This window comes from Protomyctophum parallelum (genome assembly GCF_964188405.1).
Source record: "Protomyctophum parallelum genome assembly, chromosome: 18".
In the NCBI taxonomy this organism is placed as follows: Eukaryota; Metazoa; Chordata; class Actinopteri; order Myctophiformes; family Myctophidae; genus Protomyctophum; species Protomyctophum parallelum.
Window position 1 is genome coordinate 24735000 of NC_139716.1, and position 25000 is coordinate 24759999.

At 46.3% G+C, this 25000-nt stretch overlaps 1 protein-coding gene across 2 annotated transcripts in view; it reads right to left on the minus strand.

Moving 5' to 3' along the window:
* Positions 1-25000, minus strand: part of kirrel1a (kirre like nephrin family adhesion molecule 1a) — a 65457-nt gene that overhangs the window by 27907 nt on the left and 12550 nt on the right. The window lies entirely within an intron of this gene.

Below are 25000 nucleotides of genomic sequence, written 5' to 3' on the forward strand. Positions count from 1 at the left end.
TTGAGCCATACGGACGGACAGACGGACGGACCACCATTTGATGAGATTTAGACGTGCAGACCCAACAACACTAAAGAATGTTGTTATCATTGGATAAGATTTTGGGGTATTGGATGTTGGTATCATAGGAGCGATAATAACAGGCAAAAACAACAATTATTTTACATTCTCTAGTTGTGTAGACTTCTTGAAAATTAACGAATGCAGATGTGTAACAATAATTTAACTCATGAGAGCGTTGAAATGAAACCAAATAGACCCGAAATACGGGTCCATTTGGTGGTTTCATTTTTACACTCTCAAGAGTTAAAGATCTGGGATGCTAGCCTATAGGGACCACCTGGAACCCCTTAAATGACAACTTTAGTTTTTTTCAACCAAGGTTCATGTTTTAGGTTGTTAATTGTTATTAGAGAAACTAAAAGGTGAGTGTTCATTTTCTTTTATTTGCTGCTTTCTTTCGTTTTGGGGATTTTAGCAGTTTTTGACAGGGGCATTCGAGCATGGGGCTAAATATGTATTTTTTTTACCAAATTTGATGGTGATTTCTTTATTTATTATTTACTATAGTCCTAATAAACCCCAGGAAATTACATCTGGCCACAGAAGATCACATGATCTACTGAATGTGAAGGTAGCCTACTGGGGGAAGGCTTATACTGTATAGGCTCAATATGTCAGTTTGTCACATTCAATAGATCCTGTGATCTTTTGTGGCCAGATGTAATTTCTTGGGGTTTATTAGGACTATAGTAAATAATAAAAAAATAAATCACCATAATATTTTGTAAAAAAATACATATTTAGCCCCATGCTCGAATGCCCCCGCCCCCTGTCAAAAACTGCTAAAATCCCCAAAACGAAGGAAAGCAGCAAATGAAAGAGAATTAACACTCACCTTTTAGTTTCTCTAATAACAACCTAAAACATGAACCTTGGTTGAAAAAAACTAAAGTTGTCCTTTAAAGACCAACTCACTGGTGGTCCACGCCGGCCGGACCAGTGGTTGAAACACCACCGAGTCAGAGGGACGGATAAGGACATTCGTAATCACTCAAAGGCATCATTTTCTCTTTGTGTACTAATAATAATAATAATAAATTTAATTCAGGCACGTTGTGAGCAGTACGTGGCTGGATATGTAGAATATTATTGTACAGTGAGAGCTGCATGCATGCATTCATGCATGCGGCTTGACAGCTAATTGATTAAAAACTGCATCCCCCCCCAGCCCCCCCTCCCCCAACTGCAGCGCCGGAATGCAATCTTTGATCATACGATAGCTTATCTCCGCTACACTGAATGAATGCCGCCGGAAGGAGGAACGAAGGAGTGTGTGTGGAGAAAAGATAGAGGGTGGTGTCAACGAGAGGAAAACAGAACGAGAGAGAGAGAGGCAGAGAGAGAGAGAGAGAGAGGAGGGAGGGGAGAGCATTAAAAGCTGACTCAGGAGGGAACAACTAGGAGATCAGACAGGCAACTTCACCCCAAAGGGTCTCACCCCCCCCCCCCCCCTCCTCTCCCCCTCCTCACTCATGACTTCTATTTTCTGCTCTCCCCTCCCCCCCCCCTCTCTCCTCTCCTCACCCTCCTCATTCCACCCTACAGTATGAGTCATCTCCCAGGCTTCCACTCGCTGCCCCGACCAGAACTATACAGTACAGTGGCTGTCATTGTCTAGCTCAGTCTTTCTCTCTCTCTCTCTCTCTCTCTGATTATTACCAATACCCCCCCCCCCCCTCTGTCTGTCTCTCTCTCTCTCTCTCTCTCTCGCAATCTCAGCCGCTCTTAAGTCTATAATTGTCTCCGCCGTGCAGGCCAAAAGGCATGGCCGCCGAGACTGCAGCGTGCTCATGTTGGTTAGACATACTAATAGACTGTTTTGCTAACAGTCCGACGGGCGTTATAGTCCAACCCGAGTGGAATAGTAGTAACAGAGTGGCGAGTCAGTGACACGCTTTGATCTCGCCACAAAGCGGGTGCCTATGGCCACTAGATAGTTACAAACATTGGAACTATCCCATTGTTAAAATGGGAGTAAACGCTAGTGTCGTCACTCTCTTACCAGATTACTCCAACAACACCGTCGCTCCCGACATGTGTGGCTGGTTACAACCAGTGGTTCCCAAAGTGGTGTCCGGGGACCCCCAGGGGTCCTTGAGGGAGTGCAGGGAGTCCCCAGCTAAATGATAGTTTGGAACCAAATGGACCCTATATGGGTCTGTAACTCTGAGAGTGTACAAATGGAACCAAATGGACCTGTTGGTTCCATTTGTACACTCTCAAGAGTTAAATTAACAGTGATTTTACAATATAAATTGGGGTCTCAAGATATAAATGACCGTTGGTTCCGTAGACTAAATGCATGTCAAACTGGGGGGTCCTTGAAATTAAACTGGTTGAGAATCACTGCTAGAGCCGTACACATCTTCTCTTATGGAAGGTCACTAGCATATTTTTTCAAATGGGGGTCCTTGACATGAAAACGTTTTGGAACCACTGTGTTACAAGTTACAACTAAAATTCACCCATGGCTCCTGACATGTGTGGCAGGTTAAAACGAACCCGTGGCTTCCTGTGAGGTTATAGGTTTAGGGTTTTGGGTATAGGGTGTTAAACTAATTCCTATCCCTCAAACCGATTTTCCCCAATAAAAGACGCAGATATAGCTATGAGAGTCACGCTTTCATTGTTATCTTCCGGTTTGAGGGAAAGGAAGTTCCAGATTAAATGGTAAATGGTGGATTTATAAAGCGCCTTTATCCAAGGCGCTTTATAAATACATAGATTGTGCATCAATTGACCCATTCACACACACATTCATACACCGATGGCGGCGGAAACCATGCAAGGCACCAGCCTTGCATGGCATCAGGCGTCATGACATCAGGAGCTTCAGTGTCTTGCTCAAGGACACTTCAACACTACTCTGGGGGAGCCCGGGTTCGAACTGGCAACCTTGTGGTTACCATCCAGCCACTCTACCCCTGAGCCACCGCCACCCCCTTGAGGGTTCCAACCTGATGACTACACACAACAATGACTACAACATGATGTAACGATATCATCCGCTCCCGACTGGATCACATGGCAATTTTGTAACACAGTCCAGGCTTTCCTCTGAGGTGGAACAACAGGGAAAACGTTCGCCAGTTGAAAACCTTGATATATTCATCATTTAAATTAGCCCGCACACCCGCACGCACGCACGAGCGAGCGAGCGCACACTAAAACCACTCGACACAATCTACCACTCTGCCCTCCGGTTTATAACTGGAGATGGGTTCCTCACCCATCACTGTAGGACTGAAAAGGTTGGTTGGCCTTCATTGGCTAAGAGACGAGAACAGCACTGCACTGTTTTTATCTACAAAGCCTTACTTAAGAAAATGCCTACATATCTTAGCAGCCTATTACATCCCAAAACTAACTCATGTTAGAAGTCCCCATTGTGAATTCCGAAGTGGGTAAAACAGCCTTTCATTACTATGCACCTCACATGTGGAACTGTCTACATTTTCTACAATCAATCTTAAAGGAGAATTCCATACTAAAAGGCTTTCTTACCTTTCTTTGTAGTTGTTACGTCCCCACCAAAGAGGTCCAGGTGTTATTTTGTGAAAAAGCTCCTTATTGGCTATTTCCCCTACCATAAGCCCTAAATGAATTGCATTGAATTTAATGGGAATTGAATGGGGCTATGGGGTGTTGTGCTAATTCGCTTATTTGCATTGCTCAAAATTATATTATATAAAATTATAAAAATTATATTATATTATATTATTATATTCTTTGTATATATCCTCTCTTCATAATGTAAATAATATCCCAAGCGGCACACTTTACTACTTCTTTCAATGGAAATAAGCATAACACCCCATAGCCCCATTCAATTCCCATTCAATGCAATGCAATTCATTGAGGGCTTATGGTAGGGAAAATAGCCAATAAGGAGTTTTTGCACAAAAAAACACCTGGACCTCTTTGGTGGGGACGTAACAACTACAAAGAAAGGTAAGAAAGATAAGAAAGCATTCTAGCATGGAATTCTCCTTTAAAACTGAACAACTTGATTTCACTTGAACGTTTTAAAAGACTTGTAAGGATCCATCTGAGATCTAGCTGTACTTGTTCACTCTGAATTGTTTCTTATCCTGTAATGTATCTGTGTTTATATTGTATGTTATGTGTACTGTAAAATCAGGGCGTTATTGGAAAAAGAGAGCTTGCTCTCGACTGACTCCCCTGAATAAATACAGGTTAAAGAAAGAAAGATAGTGAAGCAGATACTAGTAAAACACGTTGGTGTGGCCCACCACCGACCATCTCACTGTCCAATAAAGGGGGGGGAAGAGAGAAAAACATTATTGTTCCACTGTGCACGTGTGTGGTGACAAGTTGCAATTAGCCGTCCCTGGAAGACGTGACAACGCAGAAACAGTCTCCATTGTTTCTTTGTACCCGTCTCTCTCTCTCTCTCTCTTTCCTCGCCTTTTGTGTAGTTCACAGAATGGGGTACAGTAAATTGTTCACACGTTGCCGCATGGTGCTCGTTCCCCCCTCTCTCTCTCTCTCTCTCTACACATAATAACACACGTCATTTCACTCACATTGCTTTGTTTCTGCTCTGCTCACTGAGTCCCGCATCATATCATCCTCCTCTCTCCATATCAAAGGGCCGCCCGCCACTCAGTGGCGTGCACAGATAGACACGTTTCCCTCTGGACAAATGTGCCCTTTTGAAAATAAATAAATAAAATAAAAATATATTTTTCTATATTTTTTTGTACAGTGTACACTGTAGTAGTGTACAGTATGTGGACCATGTCGACATTTATCAATTCTTGATACAACACTTCTAATATATTATTTAGGCCCCAAAATTCCACGCGCTGCACAATTCCGGTTCCACGTGCTGCACAAGGTGCCCTTTTTTCACTTGAGCACCTGCCCCTCTAAATGTCTTGTGCACGCCCACGCCTCTATTATGCCCCGAAATCTTTCAAAAATAAAGGCCCAGCAGATGAGGCAGATTTTACTCTGAAAAGCCCCGGCCTTCCATTTCCCCCCAAAACCAGGAGGTGAAATGTTCCATTACTACCAGGAGGTGAAATGTTCCATTACTACCTTGTTGCGCTAATAATAAGTCTGACCTCTCTTTAGAAGCGTTAATATTCCAAGCGAAAACAAAATTCCCTGTTGACAATGATGAATGGACAATTATACGTCAGTGTCTGAGCAAATAGACATATATTTAGGTCTATATATTGCTTCATCCCTTAACCCTTATCCCTAAACGTATTTGCCATTTTTTACTATTTAAACAAAATTTAAAATAGTTCAAATCTACAAGCTCACGTGTAGATGTAGATCGGCTAGTTGAACTATTTTAAAATGTTTTTCAAAATAGTAAAAAAAGGGATTAGGGATAAGGGAGGCGCAAGATGGACTATTTTACGTCATGATGACGATGATAAGAGCGCCCCTCACTTCAAACGGGTGTGATTTTTATACACTGCAGCATAGCCCAAACCTCGTCGTTTTTTTAAACGTGCTTTATAAATAAAATTGACTTGACTTGCAATCCAAAAGGTTGGAGAATCTCTGGTCTACAGTATATGAAGTTTCCTAAAGCCTGCATGTCCTCCTGTTCCTTCTCCACGCCTCCCCCCATTGGTGCATCATGCTCGCATCCCCCTAACCCTCTTCAGCGCTTCACTCGCTATACATATATAATGCCGTTTTAAGCCGTATACCACTTTTTCTATTTCCGTGGCCTTCCCCCTCGCTGGTCAGGAGGAGGTTAGAGGCGCACTGTCACAACTCATTCATCACATTAAATATCAGCCCCGCAGCCTCCGCCACTACAACGCCCCGCCCCCGCACCCAGTCCAACTCCTTCTCCCTCGCTCGCTCTTCACCCGCGTCTCGCTCTCCTCCTTTCTCTCCTTTTCTCACTCTCTCTCTCCCCCCGCACTGACTGACTGCCCCCCCCCCCCCCCCTCTCACCCCACCTCCTGTCCTCCCTTTTCCATCACACTTCACTCTTTCTGGGCCCTCTGGCGATATGCTGAAGGTCCCCCATCCCTCTCTCTCTCTCTCTCTGTGTCTCTCTGTCTCTCTCTCTGTGTCTCTGTCTCTCTCTCGCTTTACTTAACAACTGCCATATGCCTCCGCATCGCCCCCCTGTGACTGTATAGGTCCCCCGTCACTTACCCGGACCCGTTCTTCTCCCTACATCACGGGTGATGCTCTCTCGCCCCCACAACAGATATGTCGTGATTTGCTTAAGTACAATATGCTCGATATAGGCCTATATATATTTGAAAAAACCCATGCAGTCATGCGAAAACATTTCCATACAATGGTTCCTGACATTCCAGCACGTTAATGCTCTCTCTCTCTCTCTCTCTCTAAATGAGGGGAAAGCTCTGAAGCAATGAATACAGAGTCAGATGTACAGCGTTAAAGTATATATATTAGAGCTGGGACTCGATTAAAATAATTAATCTAATTAATCAGAGGCTTTGCGATTAATTAATCTAGATTAATCGCATTTTAATCGCATATCAATATTCAACCCGAGAACAGCGAGAAACCTTTTTTTTTATATTTTTTGGTATCCCAGTGAATCAATGAATAGTGACTACAGGATACCACTCATTTTCAACATTTTACTGTCATTAATATACCTGTTGTGGAAATAATAAAAAAGTCACCCCATTCTGTGTTGCCTAGAACTGGAGGTCTGAAATTCTTTTAGTAACAGTAACAAGTACATCTCAGTGACATCACAAAGCTGTACTTATTTCATATTGTTACTGTTTTTTGTCAGACCTCCAGTTCTAGGCAACACAAAATGGGGTGTCTTTTTATTATTTCCAGTTTTCAGTACTATAGAAAAGCGCCCAGTGAGAAACGTTCCGCGGTGAAAAAAAAGGTGTGATTAATTTATCTGTAGTTAATCGCGATTAATTTTTCTGTAGTTAATTAATCTAAATTAATCGCAATTAGTCCCAGCCCTAATATATATGCATAATATATATCTGGACAACCCACTTAAGACAGAAGACAGACAGTGGCCTTAAAGCTGATCCATAACATGTGGTATGCAAGAGTTAATAGGATTAAAGGAATGGGCCCAAGTCCATAACTTGGACCCAACACTATACCCAACACTATACAATTTACAATTTAGGCATTTAGCAGACGCTCTTAAGCCAGAGCGATTTACATTAAGCAAGAACAAAAAAGCATGGCAATACATCACATACATAAAAAGTAGTTTTCATGAAACATGCGTAAGCTAAGAACGTAACAGTAGAATCTCTATATGAAACTATACATATAAACTATACTGTACATATATACTATACAATACTATACATATACTATAAAGTGCTATGACTACAGTATATACACTATGACATTAACAGTACAGTACATAGACTGGTGGGGTTTCAGAAAAAAGGCCTTCTATAAGGAGGTTAGAGGCGTTTTGGGGCAAAGTGGGGAACCAGGCCATTTTACATCATTCAAGGGTGCTGAATCGGAAGAAACATGGTTCCCAAGTGACAATTCTTGTTTTTGACCTTCTAATTTGCATAACAAAATGCCCCATATACAGACAAATACTACAAACATATGTATAAAAGACACAGTTTTACAATTATAGCATGCTCAATAGAGCTAAATTCCACATGATAACTATAGCTATAGCCAAAACTAGCAGACGGTGTTGACAAGTTATATTAGCCTTTAGGCTAATGTATTATTATCGGCTGGTTACTGACATAATAAATATAATTCACTGTAGTGAAATAGTAATATAATCAAAAGTGTCTCTGAAAGAATGTAATCCTTTTGGCTCAGCCAGTGCAGCATAGTGTGGGCTGCACATGTGGAGGGGGGGGGGGGGGGGGAGAATGCACTGTGTGACTTAACTATGCAGAGGGTTTTAATTTGAGCAGAATTCCTATTTAATGGGATGCTGGCAAATTATCACACAACCTGACGGAACAGTATGCTGCTGAACGCAGTGCGTGACTGCGTGGTTATAATTCAATTCAATTAAATAAACGGGCATGCTTCTAACCCAGTGGTTTTCAACCAGTGGTCCGGGGACCACCAGTGGTCCTTGAGGGGGATCCAGGTGGTCCCTATAGCTGAATGATGGAGAGTTGGTGTGGCCAAATGGACCCTTCTAGATCTTTAACTCTTGAGAGCGTAAAGTGAAACCCTTACGGGCTTATGGGTAGTTAAATTAATGTTAAACATCTGCATTACTTAACGTACAAGAAGTCTACACAATTAGAGACTGTAGAATAATTGTTATTTTGATCAACGTTTGCCTGTTATTTCTCCTAATGGTACCAACATCAACACAGCATGGAATTGCGGACAAAATACTATCCAACGACAACAAAACCTTCTATGTTTTGGGTCTGAGAGGCTACGGTGGTCCGTGGCTCAAAGTAAACGCTGAATAAATAATGGCCCTTGATACAAAAAGGGTTGAAAACCATGTATGATGACATCTATGTGACATTACATATATACCTCCACATATGGTTGTGGATTTCAGCCCCGATCCGACCCCCTTCTTGGACTTCCATTGTGAAAAAAATAAAATAAATTTCAAAGCCGCTAAAACGAGGGGTGCATGGGGGGGGGGGGGGGGGGGGGGGGATAATGTAACCATGTGCACCTCGGGATGCACATGGGAACAGCAGGGCTCTCTCATGTGGATCCACGCCGTTCCCATGTGGAATGTGTGCTATGACTGTATTCACCTTTTTCTTACAGCCCATAGTGCATTGCATTTGTGTATGTGCATAAGTTCCTCTTTCTCTTGCTGTGTTGCCAGTTTTGCAAGAGAAACAAGTGGCCAGCTGGTCTATATGAAAACATGCTCAAATGAAAATAGCTGATCTACAAGCTCACAGGCGACATTCAACACATTGAGAATAAAATCGAAATATTTTGAATATTTTTTAAACATTTTAATAAGAAAGGGGCCCAGGCCGTAGCGTAACGGTCTGGGCACCGGACTGGTGATCCAGTCGCGGTGTGCCGCGGGTTCGACTCCCGGACCCGACACGGCCTTTACCGCATGTCATCCCCCCATCTCTCTCCCGTTTCCTGTCAGCCTACTTTCTATCCCTTAAAAAATCAATAAAGGCGTAAGCCGCAAAAAAATATCTTAAAAAAAAAAAAAAAAAAAAGAAAGGCACAAAATATGTTCAGATGGATGTCCGTGGACAATTACATATTAATCTGGGGTTCCTTGATGTGAAGAAATGTGGAAGCAAGATAGCAAGCCCAAATAAGCAACTGCTATACACTTTAGAATCAAGCCCAAAAAAACATCAACCAGCAACTACCAATCATTTATTTGCAAGTGACTTTACAGAAAAAAGTCAAAGGTCAAAGGTTGCTTATAAATAAGCAGATATAGCAACACGACCTGAAGGAAGCAAAGCACAAACACAAGGAGCCCCAGTACGTTGGCAGGGAAAAACGTGGATATGTGAGCATGAAGGTTTCAGCCTTATTGACGATAGTCAGACCGCGTTGGCCATCTTGCCAGCAAGGTGCTAACTAGGTGCAACTTCCCATTGACAGCCCCGTACATCCAAACAGAAAAGTCCTATCTGATTGTATTACACAACGTCAAACTCATTCCGAACATTGCAGCTGTACGGAAAAGCTTGAATTATTAAATTAAATTATTTCAATCTGTAAAGTTTTTGTATCATAAAAATCCACCGTAGACATGTTATGAGCTTCGTCCTGTCAAGAAATTCTGTGCACGTTATTTTTTTCCTGTAAGTGTCAGAGTTTGGCAGTGCTCGTTGGATATCACTCAACAGCCATGCATACCGCGCATGCACGCACGCACGCACGCAAGCACACACACGCACACACGCGCACACACACATACACACACACACACACACACACACACACACACACACACACACACACACACACACACACACACACACACACACACACACACACACACACACGGCTACTCTGTGGAGGTATACTTCGGTGGCCTATTAATACGTGCTAAATGTGGCACTGATTGGTCCAGTGGTTTGTGAGATTAGTCCTGAACGGACATTCAAATAAATACAGACCTATAGACCTACACATCCTTGGATTATACATACAGAATGATACAACTCCTTATATACACAGTTTTAAACAATAGGCTACATATAGGAGGTACAGGACAGTACAATACAGTACACTTCGTTCCTTCCAGAGAGGTACCTATAGATGTCACTGGCTTAGAGGACTACTGTACACCAGGGGTTCATGCTACCCCCTGTGGTGCGGGAGCACCCTCTAGGCCTAGTGGGCGCGTGACACGAAAAGGCTAATGGTGGTGATATGGTGTTATTTTAAATATATGAACATATATGCCAATATATGGCAAGTATATGCAGAATATATGCCTTATAGTATGTGCATATATGTGGATATATATATAGCTTATATATGTCCACATACGGTATATGGATATGTACATAATGTAGAGATATAAATATATGCAGGCAGGCAGCCAATTTTGAATAACATGTCACATATATGATATAAACATATTATGTTGCATATAAAGATATGTTCATAAATGTAACTCTCCATCTAGGGGGGGTGTGTCAGCTAGGTTGGGAGGTAACAGGGGGGTGTGTCAGCTAGGTTGGGAGGTAACAGGGGGCGTGTCAGCTGGGTTGGGAGGTAACAGGGGGGTGTGTCAGCTAGGTTGGGAGGTAACAGGGGGGTGTGTCAGCTAGGTTGGGAGGTAACAGGGGGCGTGTCAGCTAGGTTGGGAGGTAACAGGGGGGTGTGTCAGCTAGGTTGGGAGGTAACAGGGGGGCGTGTCAGCTAGGTTGGGAGGTAACAGGGGGCGTGTCAGCTAGGTTGGGAGGTAACAGGGGGGTGTGTCAGCTAGGTTGGGAGGTAACAGGGGGGTGTGTCAGCTAGGTTGGGAGGTAACAGGGGGCGTGTCAGCTAGGTTGGGAGGTAACAGGGGGCGTGTCAGCTGGGTTGGGAGGTAACAGGGGGGCGTGTCAGCTAGGTTGGGAGGTAACAGGGGGCGTGTCAGCTAGGTTGGGAGGTAACAGGGGGGCGTGTCAGCTGGGTTGGGAGGTAACAGGGGGCGTGTCAGCTAGGTTGGGAGGTAACAGGGGGGTGTGTCAGCTAGGTTGGGAGGTAACAGGGGGCGTGTCAGCTAGGTTGGGAGGTAACAGGGGGCGTGTCAGCTGGGTTGGGAGGTAACAGGGGGCGTGTCAGCTAGGTTGGGAGGTAACAGGGGGGTGTGTCAGCTAGGTTGGGAGGTAACAGGGGGGTGGGTCCGCTTGGTCAAGGTCAAGGTTTCTTTATTTTGTCTCCCAAGGGAGAAATTTGTCTTGGACCCCAAGGACCCGCCCTGCAGCATACAGATACAATACAATACAATACAATACAAGACAATACACAATACAAGACAACAAAGGCACACAGTGACCCGTACAACATTAAAAAACCACACACCAACATACCTAGTGCAAAAGAGGAAGAACATCACCTCCCAACCTTCGAGGTTGGGAGGTAACAGGGGGGTGCACTGCCCACAACTTTTGGTAACCACTGGCCTACACGGTTAATCCTCGACAACGTCATCCTCACAGCTCTGCCACTAAAGCTATGGAACGAGACCCCGCAAACCGAGGCTTCTATTGATAGGCCCGCCTTTTGCCACCGCTCACTACACACTTTAAACGTTCTTATTTCTATCCCATTTCCATATTATCCACCTAGGTGACACATTTGCGTGCATGCGTGGCGTGCGTGGGTGCGTGCAGTGATGTAAATAGGTTTTCAATGTAATGGGTCCCGGGACCCAGGTGTGGTCTTTTAGGACGTTTTATGAGTCTTACTTCAACGACATTAGAGTACAGTACCGAGTACAGTATTGCATCCTAGGAGGGTGACATCATGATTGCGTCCTTTCTCAATTTAGTGAGTCTAAGGATGCAGGATGCAGGCTATTAATTTGCACCACTGTGTGTGCGTGCGTGTGTGCGTGTGTGCGCCCGAGGTATACGCACAAAGAGCAGCTACTAGAGTGGTGAAAAGCCAGGAGAGCTGGAGGAGAGACTGTGTGTGTGTGTGGAGAGCTGGAGGAGAGACTGTGTGTGTGTGTGTTGAATAGGGGAGCCTGCATGCTGCCAGTATGTGGGTTATGCTGCAGTGACAAATTTAGAGTGTGTCCTGATTTCCTTGAGTCACCGATCCCCCTGATACCACCGGGAGACTCCATGTCCACACCGAACCGCCGTTACTGTGACCGTATGGACACACACACACACACACACACACACACACACACACACACACACACACACACGGGCACGCACACATGCATGCAGACACACAGGGCACTCAAGGCATGGGGTGCCATCCATGTCATTGAATCGACCTCCCATTGTTCCCTAAATTTCTAACCCACTATCTCTAACCCTAACCTAAACATACCCGCAAGCAGTGCATGTTCGCAAACCAGCAGTGCATGTTCGCCAACCAGCAGCGCATGTTCGCCAACCGGCAGCGCATGTTCGCCAACCGGCAGCGCATGTTTCGCCAACCAGCAGTGCATGTTCGCCAACCAGCAGTGCATGTTCGCCAACCGGCAGCGCATGTTTCGCCAACCAGCAGTGCATGTTCGCCAACCAGCAGTGCATGTTCGCCAACCGGCATTGCATGTTTCGCCAACCAGCAGTGCATGTTCGCCAACCAGCAGTGCATGTTCGCCAACCAGCAGCGCATGTTCACCAACCAGCAGTGCATGTTCACCAACCAGCAGTTCAGTTCAGTGCATGTTCACCAACCAACCGGCAGCGCATGTTCGCCAACCAGCAGCGCATGTTCGCCAACCAACCGGCAGCGCATGTTCGCCAACCAGCAGCGCATGTTCGCCAACCAGCAGTGCATGTTCGCCAACCAACCGGCAGCGCATGTTCACCAACCAGCAGCGCATGTTTCGCCAACCAGCAGCGCATGTTCGCCGACCAGCAGCGCATGTTCGCCAACCAGCAGCGCATGTTCGCCAACCAGCAGCGCATGTTCGCCAACCAGCAGCGCATGTTCGCCAACCAGCAGCGCATGTTCGCCAACCAGCAGCGCATGTTCGCCAACCAGCAGCGCATGTTCGCCAACCAGCAGCGCATGTTTGCCAACCAGCAGCGCATGTTCGCCAACCAGCAGAGCATGTTCGCCGACCAGCAGCGCATGTTCGGACTTCGGATCTACTGTATGGGTAAATGGTAAATGGTGCATTTATATAGCGGCTTTATCCAAGGCGCTTTACATAGATTGTGCATTACATTCACCCATTCACACACACATTCATACACCGATGGCAGCGGAAGCCATGCAAGGTACCAACCACACCGGGAGCAATTTGGGGTTCAGTGTCTTGCCCAAGGACACTTCGACATGTAGACAGGAGGAGCCGGGATTCCAACCGTTGACCCACGGATCATTGGACGACCTGCTCTACCTCTTGAGCCAAAGTCGCCCAGTGGGCAGTCCCCACGCATGGCACACATGTGCGTGCGTGCATACACGCGTGCGCACACACACACAAACACAAACAACCCTAACACTAACACTAACACTAACACTAACACTCACACACACACACACACACACACACACACACAGCAGTCGCGCACACAGCAAATACGCACAGCACACATGCACACACCCTCACATATATACTGTAGCTACAATGCATGCAGTACAAATCCGTGCACACACTCATGACTCATGCTTACAACACACACACACACACACACACACACACACACACACACACACACACACACACACACACACACACAGAAGGCGGGCGGTGTACAGATGATGACCACATGGGTTTACCATTTCCTGTCCACACACACACAAACATGGCCACTCGAAGCCCCAAGCATATAATCGACACACGCGGGTGGTTTTTCTGTACGCCTCATTATATGCCACGGCTCCCGACGACTGAAATCATGGAGTCAACCAGGGGGCGTCTATACCGTCTCCATCCACAGCTCCTTTCAGTTTAGTCTAGGAGTAGAGGGCCCGGCCCAGTCTAAAGTTTGGAAAGGGATTAATCTGGTTTTAATCTGGGGGAAGGGGGGGGGGGGGGGTGCAGACAAACCAACGTCCACCGTAGTATCGAAGCAGACACAAAGCCAGAGGCCGACATACCGAGCATCGCTGGGTGACTGGTCTCGCGTTACCAGACTGTTGACTCTCCCAATTTCCAAATGCTTCATCATACAGTCTGGAGCTTCCTCCCCACTTCCGTTTCGCCTTTACAGTCGCGCAAATTAATTCTAATAGAAATAGAAATCATCTAAGCATATATAGCTTGTTGCTTAGCAGAAAAGAAAATACAAAAAAAAAGTTCATGGAGGCTATAGTTCAAGACTATATAGCATTCGGAGATTGTGGAATAGTTGTCTGGCTACGCGAGACTACTGGGTGACTGACTGCCACTACACCATGTCCCAAAACCAGTGTTTTTCTTTCTTTTATCATTTTGATCCCACGATTTTGTAACCCATTTGGTCACCCAGTGTCAATTATCTAATGTAATCCTGGGCTCTACACTCCCTCCGCCAACCTGGGGAGAGCAACGGACTGACCTCATGCTTCCTTCAATGCGTGAGGAGTCCGAGCCGTTTATTTTCACCTGACAGGGGGGAGCTTCCCTGGTTGAACGTAACGTGTGGAAGGAACACGTTATTTCCGGCCAGTGCCTTTCCCCTCCATCAGGCGCCCCGCGGCTGGCCTGGCCAGGGGGAGGCAGTTTAGAGACCAAGATTACTACATGTTCTTTGTGAGGGTACATACCCTAGTGTTGATTTTGTCGAGTAAAATGAAAACTAAGCTATGATGACTAAAACTAAGACTAAATATACTGACAATTTCGTTAAAAAAAAATATATATATATAAATTAAACTAAAATGTTAGGAAGGGACTATAGTGGACGAGAGATCCAGTATAAATAAAAGACACAAGTCATTTTACACTTGATTGCATCAACTTGCATGCTGAAATAGCAGATCTACAAGCTCAACAACACACCACACCACAGAACTACTGACAATACCGAGGAACCACACCACGAACCACAACACTGACTGTCACAGTGTGTCAGGTGAGAACCAGAACCAAGCAGTCTTAAGGGACGAAGGAAGTCCAATGACTATGAAACTCACAATGCAGCGTAGCGGGACAAATACGCATGACCTCAGGAACACATTGAAGGGAACACTGAACACAGGGAGGCTTAAATAGTCACAGACTACAACTGAACGCAGGTGAAACTAAACTACAATCAACACACGATTGGCCGGGACTGAACGTGACACAGGTGGACTCAAGTTAGCAATCAGGGTTGGTACTGGTACTAATAAGTCATATACTCGTGCTCATGGCCACATACGGACATTGCTGGTTGTAGGAGTGATTGCACCACTCAATAAATAGATGCCTCATTGGCAGTCCATTGGAGCGATGTGTGTGCAAAAGGGGGCGGTAGTGCGCAGGAAATGCTGAAGGCACGCTGCGTCGATGCCCAAGTGACGTCACTCATGCGACTCCTTCATGTCCCTCGCTGCCACTCAAGTGGCCAATCACAGCGCGACATTTCTACCTTTGGTATGTCTATGCCAAAAACGTTGTCAGAACACTGAGGGTCAGAAGGAAAGGAGGGAAACAACAAAAACCTGGACTGGCACATCCAAGGAGCAGAACAGCACAGAACGACTGTGACAATAGAGACAAGAGAACCACACTACCTCTTGAACCCCCGGCATCCATATTCCAGGGAGAGCATTATCCAAAAACATTGCCGATCTACAAGCTCTCGGCGCGTTGCGTTGCAACACGTTATGAGATTGTAGATCGGCGAAGAGATTTGGTGTCTTCGGGTTAACCCAGCATCCGACCCGCTCCCGGGCCGGGTTGGAGGTCTCAGGGACCGCATTATGTCTCGGGGGTCGGGTATCTAAAAGTGAAATGATGGCGATTGGCTGTCACAGCTGTCAATCACTCCCGCTCCCATCCCCCCGTTTTTCCTCCTCCGGCCAGTGGGAGGCGTGTGGGAGGCATGCCTTGCGTCACATGACTTCAATAATAAAACTTTATTTATTATTAGCACCTTTCAGTGCTTTACAGAGCAATGGAGAAAAGAAAAGAAAAGCAAGGCATAAAACATAAAAAATTATAGCAGTAATGCAATACAGTGAGGACATGACTAACAAATTTTTTTTAAAGGTTAATTAAAAGCAAGAGTGTAGAAGTGTTCTTTAAAAATGTCTACAGAGTCTGCCTGTCGAAGGTCAGGCCAGTAAGGAAGTAACAACGCTATACTGTGTAGACAAACGAAATAAATCGCACTTTCGCCAGCACTTTGAAATGTTGCCGTGCGTGAATTAAAAATACCAGAAGGACTAGCCGTCTTTGGTGTTTTCTAGCTCATCTGTAGCTGTTTCGAGGTACAAATTTGAACGAGCGGGTCCATTTGGTTACACTTTCAAAGTTAAATTACCGTGTACTTCTTTTTACATCTGTTATATCAATAAATAATATGATCCACCACTCGAGGGAGGGGGAAGAGAGCTTCAGATCTTGCATTGAAGAGAGTGAGAGAGTGAGCTGGAGCGAACAGATTTTTGGGGGTTTTTTACCAACGCTGATCAAAGTACACACACACACACACACACACACACACACACACACACACACACACACACACACACACACACACACACACACACACACACACACACACACGATATGATGAGGGTACAGGCAAGCAAATGGGTTCTGCCTTGCCTCTCAGCATGGGACGGGGGGGTGTGAGGTTGAAGGTGTGTGTATGTGTGTCAGGGAGTAAGTAGTTACGGGTATCGAGCAGAAAGAAGCCAACCTTTTTCTATGAATGGGTATGTGATCAATGTCTTTGTGCGTCCCCGCCATGCCTCCAGTCTGTGCCCCTCCGACAGACACACACACAACGTACCCTCTGCCTCCCCTCTCTCCTTCGTTCCCTCTGCAGCCAATCACACTCCTCGGCTGGATCCCGGACCTGCGTCACCATAGCAACAGCTGACGTCTAAAGTAACTGCCAAAGAAAAAGTTTTTTTTTCCGGAATGTGGATGAATATGTGCGTGCGCGTGTGACTGTGGTGCTGTGAGCATGTGTTGATGTGTGTGTGTGTGTGTGTGTGTGTGTGTGTGTGTGTGTGTGTGTGTGTGTGTGTGTGTGTGTGTGTGTGTGTGTGCGTGCATCGGTGCATGCGTCTGACGAAATGCTCCCTTGTGCTCGATACACCCATTTTTCTGCAAAATATTGAAAATATTCCTCATGATCTCATCGGTCCCTCGTCCGCCCATCCAATTAATAACCGGGTGACAAGACCGCTCGCCTCTCTCTCCTCATTATGTCTGTCTGTCTGTCTGTCTGTCTGTCTGTCTGTCTGTCTGTCTCAAATTGTTCAAATTGACTGCTTTCGGTGTCGTTCCATATTTGTTTCCGTGCTGCTCTGTGTGTGTGTGTGTGTGTGTGTGTGTGTGTGTGTGTGTGTGTGTGTGTGTGTGTGTGTGTGTGTGTGTGTGTGTGTGTGTGTGTGTGTGTGCGTGCGTGTGTGTGTGTGTGTGTGTGTGTGTGTGTGCGTGCGTGTGCGTGCGTGTTTGCGTGTGGCCGATGAAGATGATGGTGGGGATGCTGTCATAGGACGAGAATGAGATGCGGGAATGGGAAGAGAACAAAGGGGAGAGGGTCCACACACACACACACACACACACACACACACACACACACACACACACACACACACACACACACACACACACACACACACACACACACACACACACACACACACACACACACACTCACACACACACACACACACTCACACACACACACACACACACACACACACACACACACACACACACACGGCAAGTGTGAGGACGGAAGACGATGACATCATCGCTTCAGGACAAAGTTGCAGCCGCTGGAGTCGCTCCCTCGCACGCGGTGGTAAAACCCTGAGCGTTACTTTAACTCTGTGATCGGAAAAACCAAATGGACCTCCGCCCCTTTTATTACACCGCTCTGTGCACAACACACTAAATCAGGACTTCACTCAGGATTTGACAGTGTACAAACAGACGCTGTTTAAAGTGCACGTGATGTGTGTGCGTGCCGTGCAGCATTCTACTGGACGTGGTGTGTAGCCCGCGGTCTATACAGTGACACGTGTACAGTATGTATATATGATCCACTGGTCAACGATCAATTCACCAATGTATGACTGTGTGGGTCGAACAGTATATATATATATATTACTGCATAATGTGTATTTATATACATCCTAAATATAATACCACTAATATTATATCAGTACGCGCTCACCACCACCACCACGCACGCACGCACGCACGCACGCACGCACGCACGCACGCACGCACGCACGCACACACACACACACTTTCTATCCATTTATCTATGGGAACTCTACCACCTGTGCCTCTTTCTTCTCTCTCTCTCTCTCCCACCCCCCCTCTCTCTCTCTCTCTCTCTCTCTCTCTCACAACATGGCTGCTGGCAGAGCGGCCGCCATAATAACCCATCACCATGGTTACGGCACTATAGGAAGGAGAGAGAGAGAGAGAGAGAGAGAGAGAGAGAGAGAGAGGGAGGAGGCAACCTGCTGAGCTAGCCGACACGGTGTCACTCAGACACAAAGGTGACTCCGTCCTGGCGGTGGGGAGGACGAAGAGGGTGGAGGAGAGAGAGAGAGAGGGAAGGAGAGAGGGAAGGAGGGAGGGATGGAGAGAATGAGAGAGAGAGAGACAGAGAAAGAGAGAGAGAAAGAGAGAGGGGAGACTCCTTTCCTTCCTTTGTCTGCCGCATTGTGAGCCTAGCTATAGCTCGTTCACTCGCTCTGCCTTTTTCTCCCCTTGTCATCTTCACCTTTCTGTCCTCCCCCTTAACCAGCGGCCAGCGACCCCTTCTTTCTGCATCCCATGTAGTGGCCTTGCCCCCTCTGCCCCGTCCCATTCACTCACTTCCCCCTTTTGTCCCACCGACCGCCGTCTACTTGGGGGAAAAGCGACGGCTGCCGTCGCAGGCTGCTCTTTCTCTGGGTTTCTAGCCGCGGCGCGCTTTGTTCCACGCCTCCTCCTCCTCCTCCGTGGCTTGTTGAATACGTTCACTATATACTCTCCCACCTTACTCTCTCTCTCTCAAACCCTCTCCGCGTGCGTCTCTCCCCTCCTCCTGTCTCCTTCCCCTGTTCGTCCCCAACAACGTGTGCACACACCTCCGACAAAATGGTCGCTCTCTCTAAAAAAAGAAAAAAGCATGCAGGTTCATTTGGAAATGGTGCATGGTATGAGGAGGAAGTTGGGGAACAATATTTTTTTGTGCTCTTTGTCTCCATTGCGCTATACAGAGTGTGTGTGTGTGTGTGTGTGTGTGTGTGTGTGTGTGTGTGTGTGTGTGTGTGTGTGTGTGTGTGTGCGTGCGTGTGTGCGCGTCCGTCTGTGTTTGCATGCGTATCACGTGTGCATGTGTGAGCGCACACACATGTTCTCACATGATCGGCCCTAATTTGTGCCAAACCTCTGTGTTACGGACATTGTTACCATGGCTACAGCCAGCATGAGGACCACTGACACAATGATAGACACTGTGGTAACCATGACAACCATCACCCCCCCCTCATGCAGGGATCAGTTCAGTATACTAGTATAGTGGGTATAATAATATGATCATTCACGGACAGCCTCTGACATGCTATGGGCAGGCAGTGGTTTTCAACCGAGTGAGTGCATGGTCTCTTGAGGGTGGGTTCCAGGTGCGCACGGTCCCCAGCTATAAGTTATGGAAAGTTGGTAACCAAATGGACCCTTATAGATCTTTAACTCTTGAGAGTGTAAAATGAAATCCAAATAAATGGTCCCTTTTGGGTCCATTTGGTTTCATTTAACACTCTCAAGAGGTTTGTGTTAAACATCTGCATTACGTAATGAGAAGTCTATACACATTAGAGAATGTAGAAGAATTGTTATTTTGATCAACGTTTGCCTGTTATCTTTCCTAATGGTACCAACATCAATACAGCATGGAATTGTGGACAAAATATTATCCAACGACAATAACATATTCTTTAGTATTGGGTCTGAGAGGCTAAAATGTCATCAAATGGTGGTTCCGCGTGGCTCAAATGCTGAATAAATAATGGACATTGATATGAATAGGGTTGAAAAACCACTGGGTAGTACAAATAATATGATAATTCACGGATGAAGCCTCCGACATGTTATTATGGGCACACCAATACGCTCAAGCACGTCCCCGTCCCCCCCAAAGCCTTTCCCCCCGCCCTGCGGGAGACTGTGCAGTGTGCACACGCTACTCGCGCACACAGGTTCCTTTTGTTGCGCCGAAATCGACGCAGGAGCAACAACAAAGCTCGACAAAGGGATACAAACTCCACCGTAACCAGGGGCGACCGTCGACAACAAAAGGCCCGTCCTCTGAGTATATGAGTGAATAAGGGTGGTTGTAGTGGCGGGCGGGACGGGACCGAACGGACGGAGTGCTATACTCGATCTGCAGCACATCCTCGCGTCCGCCGCGTGTAGCACATGGCACAGGGCAGTGGTTCCTTTTTCATGCCAAGGACCCCCAAATTGACACTAATTAGCCCCCAATTGAAGAGATGCGAAGGACCCCCATTTCAAGGACCCCCAGTTTGACATGCATATTAGTACCCCATTTAATGGCATTTCTATCTCTGGGACCCTCCATTTATATTGTAAAATCAATGTTAACTTAACTCTGAGAGTGTACAAATGTTACAGACCCATAAGGGTCCATTTTGGTTCCAAACTATAATTTTGCTGGGGACCCCCTTGGAACTCTCTCAATTATGGACCCCACCCCGGACCCCACTTTGGGAACCACTGGCATAGGGGGGGTGTCGACCGTTGAATTCATGCTGGCACGATCAATATCGTAGCGAATCAATGATTCACACAACAGTGGTTCCCCATCGATTCTGAGCAGCGACCAGTCTCCCCGGCCCGTCACCCCCGTCATCCCCCCCCCCCCCCCCGTCACCCCCACCCGAAAGGCTCTCGGGTTGGGACGGGGTAAGGGGGGTAAGGAAGGGGAGCGGGGGTGGCGGTGTGTGTGGGGGCTACAGGTACCTGATGAAGATCCATCAATGTTTGATGAATAGAAACGGTGGTGGGGTCTGTGGAAATGACTGATAGTTAGTAGTATAACCAAATGGACTCTTATGGGGCTGTATAGTCTAAGAGTGTACAGATGGAACCTTATACGGGTCCATTTGGTTCCATTTGTACACTCTCAGAGTTATGGGGTCCTTGAGTGGGTGCCAAGGAGTCCCCAGAAAAACAAGTATAGGCCTACATAATATATCAACATCAGTTGAACCACTGGCTCAGTGGTCCAGGAGACTTGGCTGGTATAGTCCAGTCTGGCAGTGTGCCGCGGGTTCAACTCCTGATCTCGGCGGCCTTTACTGCATGCCCCCCCCCCCACCCATCTCTCTCCCCATTTCCTGTCAGCCTACTGTCTGTCCCTCCATAAAAAATATTGAACCAGCCGTTTTTAAGGAAAATAAATATTTTTGAAAATGTTAGCACTTTTTAACGCCACAGATCTTGCACGGGGTCCTTAGTTGTGGCACAAAACATTTTCAGATGCAGGTCTGCGGCCAAATACACAATTAATGTAGTGATGACAAGGTTCGAGAGCCACTGGAATAGAAAATGTCTCAACCATCTGGATGCGCCGGTTGGTTCTATCTTATAGTCAGGTTGTAAAGAATTGTATGTAATATTAAATATAGGCTATATTTGAAGAGCCACAGTGTCCAGTCAAACCCTGAACCACGGACAACATCACATCACACCTGTCCTTCGTGAACTGCACTGGCTCCCAGTCAAGTACAGAATTGACTTAAAAATACATCGATCTATAAATGCACCAAGTCTCTACGTGTGTACGTACGTCTGTAATCCACGTAACTCGAGAACCGTTCGCCCCACCGACTTCACACACGTGTGACACACACGTTCCACACCACCCCGACAGGGAGTGCCGTGCCCGGTGTCCGTCGGATAGCCGGTTGTCCAGAACCAGCACAAAAGCCTCTGCCCGGGATCTGGACCTGATCACCCCTATATCTCCATATTTGGAGCAGGCCTGGTCATAATGTTTGTTCTGACATCACAATAATGTTCTGACATCTGCACAGACTCCATATTTGGGCATGCCTGACAAAGAACTCCATATATATGCATAAAAGGGACACAGACATGATAACTGGGTGGGGCCTGCATTTCCAACTTGCATCGTTCCAAGTAGACCAGTGCCCAACGGGCACAGCTCTAGTTACATATAAAACAATCAGGCTCTCCCACTACCTCTCTGAACTCATCCAACACCGCTTCCTCAGGTCAAAGCACTGCCAACCTCCTGGAAACCCGCAAGGCAAAGAAATAAAACGAACTTGGGGTGACCGGGCCTTTCTCAGTGGCTGCCCCTTCACTGTGGAACTCAGCTCACATCAGAGCTGCCTCCACCTTCACCAAGTTCAAAAGCAACGCTCTCAAAACCCAACTTTTCAGACTTGCTTTCCCTACATACATCCTCATCTCCCTTTCTGTTTGTTTACCCTTCTATCCCTCAGTTTTTAGTTTTTAACCTTTTTAACATTCAAACAGCATTTGAATAGGACCATAAAAATAAGTGGGAGTATAATTCCAGCAAACATTTGTAGCACATATCTGAACTTTTCTCATAATAGCCTACAGGAATGTTAGCAGCAAATCCAACTAAACATGACAAAAAGGTATAGGCTACTCACTTTTAGTTGCATGCACACTAACAAAAACTCAGAAAGGGAAAAGAAATAAAAATAAATAAAGAATGACTGATGCAACCTATGTAAGCAGCAGCAGGCACTAATCAAGCAGCAGCACTAATTGCTAATTGACCACACCTGGCTTTGTGGGTCAGGCATGGCTGAGGGGAAGTAGGGGTGCTGGTGGGGCTGGAGCACCCCCTTCCCCCCCCCCCCCCCCCCCCCCCTCGGACAGGAGGGGGAAAATAATAATACTTTTAATCAAAACTAATTTCTGTTACTAGGCCTAATAAATATGCTGTATCACAGCTTTATCCTGGTTAGTCGCCTGTGAAAATGCACCCCCACCTAAACGTTCAGCACCTCCTACTGTAAATCTTCCCGCAGCCATGAGTATGCAACCAATCAAATTGCCTGTACTGCTGACATGACAGGAGTGGCAGTGGCTCAGGGGTAGAGCGACCAGATGGCCACCGCCGCCATCACAAATGTGATGAGGTCAGCACATTTGGTGGTTATGGCCGAATATAGGCCAAAGAGTATGTCACATGCTACTTAAAGTATTTTATATTGCTCATCTATGGTTTGGTATACAACAATGGCCATAACTTTTAGTTTAGTTTGTGTTTGTTCCGGCAGAGCAGACCTTAATGACCAAGTGAATAGAAACGGCCGAGAAATGACTCCATGTACTGATACACCTGAAATCATCATATATAGAGTTAATATGTATGTGTGTGTTAGGCTGCACAACAGTGACACTTGGTTGGTTTTGAAAACCAACCAAATGCTATTTTCGTGCTTAGACACAGCCAGCCAGCCAGCCAGCCAGCCAGGCAGGCAGGCAGGCACACACAAAGCTAAAAAACACAAATAAAAAGTATGTCATGACATCACAAGTTAATCTCTATTTCTTGAGCTTTTGAGCCTGTGGCTCCCCGGCTAATATGATATGCGACATAAAATAAAGAACAAATATAGTTTGAGGGCAATATTTGTACACAGGTATAGTCAGGTACGAGCCACCAGCGTACAGTATACTACAGTACACGGCACCGTAAGCCCCTCATCTCGTATTGAAGGGAACACTCTCCGCTGCACATTTTTCCCGGCGGCCCCTCCATCGATAAATCACATTCAGCCTCAAGGTCTGCTCTCTAATCCAATCCGGTCCAATCTAATTTTTATTGGTATGTAGCTTCTTTGGCGACGTTGTCTGTCATAAATGGTCCCAATAAAAGCCTGGGCCTTGACCTCCCACTGCAAGGCGATATACATACATACTGTATAGGACCCCCCCTCTCACCACCACCATACTGTATGACCCCCCCCCCCCCCTCTCACCACCACCACCACCATCTGACTTCCAGAGCATCGCAGTCCCGCCGCCTTTCAGAATGACGAACGGCCCTGGAAGAGAATGTCCCATTTATTTTCCCCATAGACGTTTCAGAAAAGTATTTACTGAAAGATCTTTAAGACTCAGACAAACTAAGCCAACTCGGCTCCTGATAAATCATGACAATAAACACAATTTTAACAATAATTAGAAAGAAGAAAAACCCCTTTTTTTTCTTCATTCTAATTATTTGTTGGGCCTGAAAAGATTGAGAACCAGCAGACTGAATTGGGCCACACTGTAAATCAGTGATTTTTCAACCAGTGGTCCTTGAGGAGGTTCCAGGTGGTCCCCATGCAGCTAAATGACGGAGAAAATGGAAGCTTCTAGATGTTTAACTCTTGAGAGCGTAAAATGAAACCAAATCGACACGTTAAACATCTGCAATAGGCCTACCGTAATTTCCGGACTATAAGCCGCACCTGAATATAAGCCGCACCAGCCAAATTTAGGGAAAATCCCATATACAAGCCGCACCGGACTATAAGCCGCACCGGACTATAAGCCGCAGCTACGTTAGCTCAGAGCCTGAGATGGCTCTGCGTTAGCTGTAAAAATCCATAGATTAGCCGCACCGTTGTATAAGCCGCAGGGTTCAAATCATGGGCTTATAGTCCGGAAATTACGTAC